At 35.4% G+C, this 10,267-nt stretch overlaps 1 pseudogene across 1 annotated transcript; it reads left to right on the top strand.

Annotated features, from left to right (window-relative positions):
- Positions 1-1,970: 1,970 nt before the first annotated feature.
- LOC309610311 (nuclear transport factor 2 pseudogene) lies at positions 1,971-4,701 on the top strand (annotated as a pseudogene). The gene has a single exon. The product of its transcript is annotated as a nuclear transport factor 2 pseudogene (transcript).
- Positions 4,702-10,267: the final 5,566 nt, after the last annotated feature.

The raw sequence follows: 10,267 nt of genomic DNA, 5'->3' as shown, positions 1-10,267 counted from the left end.
TTAGAGTAGTCAGGACTCTTATCTTACTCCCCATCCCATAAAGTCAAATGCGAAGGACAAACAGCCAGCATTATTCCCCCAGGAAAATGCTCAAAGGCTATTCTCTAAAGGAATTAAAATCAGTGTTGGGCAAAAGTCAGATTCTCATGGCAAGCATCCTTTCCCCCTTCCCTCTCCCACTGATTAAAATGCTATTGATGTTGACCTTGGGTTGGGGAATGCCGTCTACGGCCTGTCCCCTGGATCATGTAGCTCTACCTACCAAAGCGGCCCTACACAGAGTTCCTTAGAGAAAATATCTAGAAAAGCATCTTACCTTCCTGGCAGCATAGGGCACCTATATCCTTCTTAAATGTGAATGGAGAAACAGGGAATGCTAGGTATGTGAAGAAAACAAGCAGGTTATAAGAGAAAGAAAAAAAAAATTTTTAAATGGTCTTATGGGAGGTTGGGGAAATAGAAAAGGACTCTGAGAATGCTGAATGTGTTCAGAGTGATCAGAGAAAGTACTGTATTTATAAAACAAAACTATAAAGCTCTGAACAAAGAACAATCAGAGCAGATAAAAAAAGGTGTCAGAGATTAAACATACTATGGTAAAATTGAAGAGTGACTGGAAAATAAGGTTGAGGATATCTCCTGGAATACAGAGCACAAAAGGATAAAGAGTCAGAAAATATGAGAGAGGAAGTGAGGAAAAGAAGGCCCATCAGGGTTGTACATTGTCCTGACAGAAGGAATTCTGGGAAGAGACAGCAAGAAAATGGAAAGGGGTGAATGTCAAAATTATAGTAGAAAAGAAATTCCCAGAGCTGAAGGAGGATACATCTTCAGAGTGAAGACACACAGAAACAAGAGTCACCAAACAAACACAAAAAACCCTGGCCTAGTACATGAAATGGCAAAATGGTACAAATAAAAAGAAGGTCCCAAAAGCTTCTTTATAGAATAAACTAATTGCCTTAAAAGGAAAATGAGGCAATCTGGCGTCAAATGTCTCACCAGCTGACTGGATACAAGATAACATTGGAGCAGCAATGCCCAGAAAACAGTATGCAGGTTCCTCAAAAAATTAAAAACAGATTTGTCATATAATTCAGCAATCTGGGTATAGAGACATATGCACTCCCATGTTTATTGCATCATTATTGACAATAGCCAAGATATGAAAACAACCTAAGTGTCCATCAACAGATGAATGAATAGATATATATGGTGTATATATACAATTGAATATTATTCAGCCATGAGAAAGAAGGAAATCTTGCAATTTATGACAACATGATGGACCTTTAGGACATTATGCTAAGTGACATAAGCCAGACAGAGAAACATAAATACTGTATGCTATCACTTATATGTGGAATCTGAAAAAGCCAAACTTGTAAAAACAGAGTAAAATGGTGATTATCAGGGGTTGTGGAGGTACAGGAACAAGAGAGATGTTGTTTAAGGGTACAAACTTACCATTAGTAGTAATTAAGTCCTAGAGATCCAATGCAAAGTATAGTAAATATAGATAGCAATATTGTATCATAATATTCAAACTTGCTAAGAGACTAGGTCTTACTTATTCCAACTACAAAAAGTAATTACATGATGTGATAGAAGTGCTAACTATCTCTACAATGGCAATCTTATCACAATATATAAATGTATAGATCAACAGGTTATACACCTTAAATTAACATAATGTTATATGTCAAATATATTTCAAAAAAAAGAAAGAAAAAGAGTTCAAAAGATGTGAATACGGTTCAGCAAACAAAAAAATAAAAGGGCCCTTAAAATATGAAAGGATGCTCAACTTCATTCATATATATAGTAATAGAAATGCAAATTATAACTAAAATTGGATGCCATTTTTCACCTTGTAATTTGGCAAAATTCTAAAATTAGAGCAAAAAGTGTTATCAAAGCTGGGAGAAATAGAAACCTTCATACAAAATGGTACAAGCCTTAAAAGCACCCTTATTTCTGGAAATCAATCTTAATGAAATAACACAACATGCTATAAAAGATTAATGTATAAGGTGTTTCCCAGTCCTATTTAACAGAGTGAAAACTGGCATCAATCCAAGTGGTCAACGATAATGGTTAAATAAATGTACATCCACATGAGAGCATATTATTTAATAATTAAAATGTCATTACAAAATATATGTAATCAAATGGAAATATTCATGATATGTTAAATGAAGAAATCAGAATACAAAGTAGCATATATACACCAATTTTGTGTGTGTGAGTTCATGGGTGTGAAAAAATTGCAGAGGGAAAACTTTAGTATTTCAAAATGTTAATAATGGTTATTTCTGGAAAATAGTAATACAATTTATTTTTCTTTTTTTTTTTTGCATTTTCTACATTTTCTACAATAAAGACTTATTTTTAGAAATAAAAACAACAGAGTGCAGCGGGGTGGCAAGGGAAGGTGGGAGAAGACCACACTGGGTTGCCGCCACTGCTGCCGCCATTGTGCCAGCTCCTCGGGTCTCAATGAGGCCGGGTGGCACCCCAGAATGGGAGACAAGCCAGTTTGGGAGCAGACTGGATCCAGCTTCATTCAACATTACTACCAGTTATTTGATAACGACAGAACCCAACCAGGCGCAAGTTATCTTGACGCGACATGCCTTACTTGGGAAGGACAGCAATTCCAGGGGAAAGCTGCCACGGTGGAGAAATTGTCTAGGCTTCCGTTCCAGAAAATCCAGGACAGCATCACAGCACAGGACCCTCAGCCCAGGCCAGACAGCTGCATCATCAGCATGGTTGTGGACCAGCTCAAGGCCGATGAAGACCCTGTCATGGGGTTCCACTAGATGTTCCCATTAAAGAACATCAATGATGCTTGGGTTCACACCAGTGACATGTTCAGGCTTGCCCTGCACAACTTCGGCTGACCTCCTCCCTCCTCTTCCCGATACTATTCACACTCCTCCAGATGCTCCAAATATCATACACAAATGAGCAGGGCCACGGTGGGAGTGGGCAGGTGCGCTGCTGCTACTGAGGCACTGCACATGATGTTTGAACGCTTAGACTGGTTGCATCTGACAGGAGAAGTTTGTGTTGTACCAGACCACGCCTTGGAAAGACTTAAGTAATGCAAAAGGTTGTCTTTTTTTTTTAAAATCTACTGACAAGTTGCTCTAGTAACCCAAAGAAGTGAAGGAGAAAGCAGCTGTCTCACAGCCCAGATATTGATTTGTTCAGGTGTTTCACTGCCTCATGATACAATAAAACCATGAAAATTTTCTTAACAACAATGAAAGAAATAAAAATAACAACAAATGGTACATCATTAAAAGTTAATGGAATTTTACTTCTGGTGATGGCAGAGTAGCTGGTATTGGATGAAAACTCCTGCAGATAAAATCATAAATACTGGAGAAAATGAGAGAAAACAAGTGGCCAGAAGCAGCAAGAAACTGGAAGAGAGTTACCTTTAAAACCGAAAAATTCACTTGGTAACTTTGCATTTATTCAACTTTTCATGTGAGGAAAGTCCTCATTCTGCACAGTGTGGGATGTCTGCACCTTAGGCAGAAAGCATGGGTCTTACTGGCCTGGTTTTAGGACTGTCATACTACCTAGAATCTATTAAAGGAAACCCTGGAAAAGAGAGAGCCACAGTATGAGGAAGTCCAAAATTCTGCATTTAAAATCTGCCCAAAGCCTTGGTTGACCCCTGATCTATGAAGAGCTGAGACTCCTTAGTGTCTTACAGAAAGTGACAGACAGTTACAGCTTTTAGCTGCTGCCAACTGTAAGGAGCTAGCTTTTAGAGTTTGAGTCCAAGCAGATTAATTCCTAATAAAACAATTACGAACATTCTCCAGGGGAAGATAACAGAATTTAGTCTCTAGAATGTTTCATACACAATTTTCTGTTTAAAAACAAAAATTCCTAGATAAGAAAAACATAGAAAATTATTATTCATGCTGAAATGAGATATCAGCCATCAGGAACCAACTGAAATATACAGGGAGGTCAGAATATAAAGCAGCTGTTTTGTTATAAATATGTTCAAGGATTCAGAGGAAAATACAGAGCAAAAAAATAGAGACTTTCATCAGAGAAAGAAAAACCACAAAAAATGGAGACCCAGTAGTACAATTTGTGAAATTTTAAAAATCTGGATGAGGACAGCCACATACAAAAGAATGAAACTAGACCACTATCTTACACCATACATAAAAATTAACTCAAAATGGATTAAATACATGAATATAACACCTGAAACCATAAAACTCCTGGAAGAAAACATAGGCAGCTAGCTCCTGGACACAGGTCTTGGCAATGATTTTTTGAATTTGATACCAAAAGCAAAGGCAACAAAAACAAAAATAAACATATGGGACTACCACAAACTAGAAGTTTCTGCATAGCAAAAGAAACCATCAACAAAATGTAAAGGCAACTTACTGAATGGGAGAAAATATTTGCAAATCATATTTATAATAAGGGATTAATATCCAAAATACACAAAGAATTCATACAACTCAATAGCAAAAACAAACAATCCAATTAAAAAATGGGCAGAGCATCTGAATAGACATTTTTCCAAAGAAAACATACAAATGGCCAACAGGCACATGAAAAGATGCTCAACATCACTAATTATCAGGGAAATGCAAATCACAATCACTATGAGATATCACCTCACACTTGTTAGGATGGCTATTCTCAAAAAAGACAAGATGGCAAGAACACTTGTGCATTGTTGGTGGGAATGTAAATTGGTGTAGGCACTACGAAAAACAGTACGGAGGTTCCTCAAAAAATTAAAAAATAGAACTACCATATGGTCTAGCAATTCCACATCTGGGTATTTATCTGAAAAAAACACAAACGTTAATTTAAAAAGATATATGCACACCTGTGTTCATCACAGCATTATTTACAATAGCCAAGATATGGAAGCAACCTAAGCACCCCTCAGTAGATGAACAGATAACCAAGATGTGGCATATATAAAAAATGGAATATTAGCCATTAAAAAGGAAATCTTGCCATCTGTGAAAACATGGATGGACCTTGAGGGTATTACACTAAATGAAATAAATCAGACAGAGGAAGACAAATACCATGTGATATTCACTTATATATACAATCTAAAAAAAAAAAAAAAAAGAACAAACAAAACAAAACTCATAGATACAGAGAATAGATTGGTGGTTGCCAGAAGGGAAGGGGATGGGGGTAGGAGAAATACGTAGGTCAAGAGGTACAACCTTCTAGTTATAAAATAAATAAGTCATGGGGATGTATGTAAGCATGGAAATTATAGTCAATACTATTGTATTGCTTATTTAAAAGTTGCCAAGAGAGTAAACCCTGAAAGTTCTCCTCACAAGAAAAAAAAATAAAATAAAATTGTATCTTTGTATGGTGACTGATGGTAACTAGACAGACTTACTGTGGGGATCCCTTCACAGTGCATACAGATACTGAATGATCATGTTGTACACCTGAAACTAATATTATGTTATATGCCAATTTTACCTCAGTAATAATAAATAAAATCAGTAGATGAGATGAGCAGAATATTGGATCTGGAAGACATAGGATCAGTGAACCTGAAGACAGAGCAGTAGAAACCATCTAATCTGAAAAGGAGAGAAAAAGGATAGATCCTCAACGACATGAGGAACAATACCAAGCAGTCTAACATATGAGTAATTAGAGTCACAGAAAGAGAGAAAAGAGAGAATGGGACAGAAAAATATTTGAGGAAATAGTGGCAGAAAAGTTCTCAAATTTGCTGAAACATAAACTTACAGTTTGAAGAAGACAAGCAAAGCACAAGCATTATGAATACAAAGAAAACCACACTCAAGCTTATCATAGTCAAACTGCAAGCAGCCAGGAAAAAAAAGGATGCACCACACACAGGGGGAACAATGATATGAATGACAGATTTACTTCAGAAAGAACAAGGGGTATTGGTACATTCATCAAAACTTATTGAATTGTACATTTGAGAGGTGTGCATTTCATTCTATGTACATTTAACCTAAAACACTGTAAATAGATATTGAATTCCAGTTTGTAGGTTTGCTTTTTTTTTCACAGTGGTATGAGTCAGGAATTTAAAAACTGTATTCCATATACTCTAGTTTGAACAAAAGTGTAACTATATTGAGGATAATGAAAGCTAGGTTTCTCATTATTGGAGAAGGAGCTACAAATATGGAAAAAGGGATGACTAGAATGCATTCTGCAGTGCTGGATTGGAACTAGAGATATTAGTATAAACCTATAAATATATATATATACACACACACAAAGATAGAAATAAATACAAATCTATACATATGTATTACATGTGCACACATATACATGTGTGTTTATATAGATATGGATGTCTATGTATCTGATATGTCTATATATGTGTGAGTGTGTGTGCACATATACACCTACACACATATACTTCGTAGCTCTCTGATGAAGGGATTTAGAAGCAGTGATCCATCAGTAGCACTGAACATACCTAGCATCCAAATCTTGGTTTCTCGGGACCATTCTCCACTAAAAGAAAGCAGGGATATTTTTAAGAAAAGCCTAAACATCTTGCTGCACCATAAAGTAAGGAAGCGCTGAATGAATGCTGGAGGTATATTGAAAGAATACAGGCCAGTTTGAAAGGGATCCCACTGGACAAATTTTGGACAACTTGAATGTTAAAATAAATATTGATTGAAATGGCTTACATCCCTTTGAATAAAATAACAATTCATACCTACATTTAGATATAAATAAATTAGAGTACATAAATAGATGGGGAAGTTCTTCCTTAGTGTAGAACCAATAAATATACAAGGATGCTTAAACTAGTGGGTAAAAGTTTGAGAAACAGGATATTTGTATAGTCTCCAAGTAACTTCCTCTCCATTAATTGCTTATTAATTTCAAAGGGAAAATAGTAGAAAAACTTGGCAGACACCACCTTAACCTAGGGACAAACCACGATAGCACGTACCTCTGATATGATGCATTGAGATGATTACAGCACACTTCTGTGATAGTTCTACTAAAATGTATTACGCCAATCTCATTATGAAGAAACACTAGAGAAGCCCAAATAGGGGAACAGTCTACAAAATAACTGTTTAAAATATCAACACCAAAAGACACAAATAAAAAGAAACTGTTCTAAACTAAAGGAGATGAGAGACATGAAAATTAAAGGAAATGCATAACCCTGCATTGAATTCTAGACCTGGGGGGAACAGAAAATATCTATAAAGGACATTACTGGGGCAGTTGATAAAATATGAATATGGAATATAGATTGTATTTTATCACTATTAAATTTTCTGACTTTGGTCACTGTACTGGTTTTGTAAGAGAATGTCTTTGCTCCTAGGAAAAAACACATTTATAGGTAAATAGATACATCTCCAATTTACTCTCATATGGTTCAGAAAAAGATATGAACACATAAATATATGGGTCAAATATATATGCAGCTAATCCTCATTATTCACAGAATCCAATTTTGTGAATCTGCCTACTCTTTATATTTATTTGTAACCCAAAAATCAATACGCACAGTACTTTACCAATCATTCATAGGCATGGGCAGAGCAGCAAAAAATTTGAGTCTCCTGACTTGCATGTTCCCGGTTGAGGCAGAACAAGGACATACTTGGCCTTCTTGTTTCAGCCCTCATGTTGTAAACACACGTCCTTTTCGAGGTCTATTTAGTGCCACTTTTTCTGCATTTTTGTGCTTTTTGGTGGTGATTTTGATGTTTAAAATGACCCCCAATTGCAGTGAAGAAGTGGTGTCTAGTGATCCTAAGTTCAAGAAGGCTATAATGTGCCTTACAGAGAAAATGTGTGCATTATGTAATCTTCTTTCAGACATGAGTTATAGTGCTCTTGGTCAAAAGTTCAATGTTAATGAATCGACATTATTGATTATACTGTTAATAAATCAATAAATATTTTAAGTAATAATATTTATTATATTTATATATTAAATAAGGTGTCTTTAAACAGAAACACACAAAACAAAGTTATGTGTTGATCACTTGATTAAAAATGGTTGTGACCAGAGATTCAGAGGAATATACTCCTGTATTTCTTCTAAGAGCAAAGATGCAGTATTCACTAATTCAGTGTTCAAGGAAGATTTATAGAACATAACTACTACAAATAACAAGACTCCACTATAGGTCAATAAATGATAGATACATATGTACATACACACATACATATAGATGTCTAGTCGACTATATAGATATGTAAACACACACACAGCAAACAGAACAAAAAGTAAACAATTGCTGCTGAATCTGGGGAAAAGGTATATAGGAATTCCTCTTACTATTCTTGCAACTTTTGTGCAAGTGAAAAATGGTATCAAAATAAAAAGTTGCTAAAATACATAATGGATAACAAATTATCACAAGATGCTCTTGCTTACAAGAGACACAAATTGGTATCTTTCCCCTAGAAATCTGAAATCTTACAGGGATGCAGCCATCCGTGTAGTATTCTATGGACAACTAGAGGGAGAGAGAGATACTGGTTTAATAAAGTCCAGGCACTGGGAGAAATAGGCCCATTCATGCAGTAAAGATGAAGTAACCAAAAGACACAAAAGAGAAACAATGATATTTTTAGGTAGCTATTGGAGCTTAGGACATATGCAGCCTGACCAAGGCACAGTAAGCAGCAGGGTAGAATATGACACTGGCCCTCAAGAAGCTATATTTTTGTTGGGGACCTACTAGAGAAAGGGAGATGCAGTCACAGGAAAAAGGTCCACATTCTCAGAAATGGGATTCTCTTTACAGTACACGTAAAGTTAGCTTTGCCCTATTGAAGTCAACTGGCTTAGACTGGAGAAGTTCTATTGTGCAGAAGGGGCTCTCTTCACTCCTTCCTCCTCCCATTCCTGGGTGGCAACCATTAAAGCACTGATCGCAAATAGGCTATGGATTTTATTTTCAATTAAAATATGTTCCTTATATTATGGAGTCATTAGTTCCTGACATTAGATTCTACCACTTGTTTCTAATATTAATGGATCTGGGCTCTTAGCGCTTTTAGCTATAATTTTAACATTAAGGCCCATATTTTTAAATATGGAATACCTATCCTTAAAAAAACTTACTTTTATAGTTACACTCACATATATATATATATATATATATATACATATATATATATAGTTCCTATGATGTCAAACATCTGACTTAAAAAAAGAAACCTGTTACTGCTATTGTTTTCAATGTTTTTATTCATTGTTTTCATTTTTATTATTTTAATTGATATAGCTCAGATAATCACATATTGATTTTCCCATCAAATTCTTGGAGAAAAAAAATAAGAAAGTAAAATAATAAAAATTAATAAAGTAAGTCATTCAACTTATCTATTTAAATAAAAAAATAATTTTATTGAGACTACAGTGTTAATATAACTGAAGGAAAGACATAGACTTAGGACTTAATTCAACAAATGTTTATTGACACTTACTATGTACTGCAAGGTTCCTGTCTTCAAGGAGCTCACACAAGATATACACTTATACACACAATCACACATAGGTGACAGAGGTTGTAATGAATATTGGGAAGAAAACTAATATTTATTGATCACCAAAAATATGCTTACCACTATGCTAGCTCATTCCATCTTTACAAAAACCTCCTGGTTCCATATTTTACAGATATGCTTTGAGGCTCAGAGAAGTTAAATCACCTGCTTATGATAAGTGGCAGAGCTAAGATTCAAACTCCTATCTATTTCCAATGACTGTTTATGGCTTTGTTTTAATTTTTTTTTAATATGCTATAAAAATACAGATGATGGAGTAACTAATTCTACTCAGGGCTTAAAGAAGGCTTTTGAAAAGAAGTGGCATGGAGGCTGTCTTTAAAAATTACTGTAATGATCAAGATCTTGGTAAGTTCAGCGGCTATGGTGATATCAGATATGTATTCCCAAGGTAGGATCAACTTGCCAGTGTGGATCTGGTAGACTATGGGTAATTCTGAGTTGATTCTGAGGTTTCTAGCTCCAGTGATATCATTTATTAAAGTAGGAACCACAAAAATGAAAGCAGGTTTGTGGAGCAAGATAACTCACTGAAATGACTGATTCACAACCAATTATTATATCAAGACATTATTTTTACCCGACTTCAATGGTAAAGGAGAAGATAACCGGGCACCAGAGGAAAAGAAGGAAATTATGCTTGTGTAGGCTGAAGTATGTGTAAACCCTTGGCAATATCTGAAAACTC

The sequence above is a fragment of the Balaenoptera borealis genome (genome assembly GCF_965194805.1).
Source record: "Balaenoptera borealis genome assembly, chromosome: 14".
Taxonomy (NCBI): domain Eukaryota; kingdom Metazoa; phylum Chordata; class Mammalia; order Artiodactyla; family Balaenopteridae; genus Balaenoptera; species Balaenoptera borealis.
The sequence above is the reverse complement of the archived record's forward strand: the minus strand, read 5'-3'. Positions and strand labels throughout refer to the sequence as shown.